The sequence below is a fragment of the Oryctolagus cuniculus genome, chromosome X (genome assembly GCF_964237555.1).
Source record: "Oryctolagus cuniculus chromosome X, mOryCun1.1, whole genome shotgun sequence".
In the NCBI taxonomy this organism is placed as follows: Eukaryota; Metazoa; Chordata; class Mammalia; order Lagomorpha; family Leporidae; genus Oryctolagus; species Oryctolagus cuniculus.
This window is the reverse complement of record NC_091453.1, coordinates 58,804,320-58,805,638: the sequence shown is the minus strand read 5'-3', so window position 1 is coordinate 58,805,638 and position 1,319 is coordinate 58,804,320.

The following is a 1,319-nucleotide window of genomic DNA, read 5'->3' as shown; positions in this document are numbered from 1 at the left end:
ACCCCCACTCACTCCCCACCCCTCCTCCCTCACCCCCTCACCCTCTCCCACACACTCCCCCACCCACCCCTCACCCTCACTCACTCACCCTCACCCACTCACCCCACCCCACCCTCTCCCACTCACTCACCCACTCACCCTCCCACCTCACCCCACTCACCCTCACCCACACACCCTCACTCACCCACCCTCACACCCTACTCACTCACTCACCTCACTCACTCACCCTCACCCTCACTCCCCCACACTCCACCCTCACTACCCTCACTCTCACCCACTCACTCCCCTCACCCTCACCCAACTCACCCTCACCCACTCACTCACCCTCACTTACTCACCCTTACTCACTCACCTACTCACCCACTCACCCTCAATCACCCACTCACCCTCACCCACTCACTCACCCTCACTCACTCACCCAGTCACCCACTCACCCTCACTCACCCACTTACCCTCTCCCACTCACTCACCCACTCACCCTCTCCCACTCACTCTCCCACTCACTCACCCTCTCCCACTCACTCACCCTCACTCACTCACCCTCACTCATCCACTCACCCTCACTCACTCACCACCCTCACTCACTCACTCACCCTCACTCACCCTCACTCACTCACTCACCCTCACTCACTCACTCACCCTCACTCACCCTCACTCACTCACTCACCCTCACTCACTCACCCTCCCTCGCTCACCATCAGTCACTCACCATCACTCACTCACCCTCACTCACCATCAGTCACTCACCATCACTCACTCCCTCACCCTCCCTCACTCACCATCCCTCACTCACCATCCCTCACTCACCCTCACTCAGTCACCCTCACCCACCCTCACTCACCCATTCTCACTCACCCATTCTCACTCCCCCACCCTCACTCACCCACCCTCACTCACCCACCCTCACTCACCCACCCTCACTCACTCACCTACCCTCACTCACCATCACTCACTCATCCTCACTCACCATCACTCACTCACCATCACTCACCCTCCCCCACTCACCCTCACTCACTCACCCTCACCCTCCCTCCCTCCCCTGTGCTCCCCCTCCCTCCCTCACACTCTAACACCCAGCCGCACTTACCCTCCTTCACCCTCCCTCACCCTCCCTCACTCACCCTCCCTCCCTCACCCTCACTCACCCTCACTCAATCACTCACCCTCACTCACCCTCACTCACCCTCACTCACCCACTCACCCTCACTCACCCTCACTCACCCACCCTCACTCACCCTCACTCACCCACCCTCACTCTCTCACTCACCCTCACCCACTCCCTCACCCTCCCTCCCTCACCCTCACCCTCCCTCACTCAC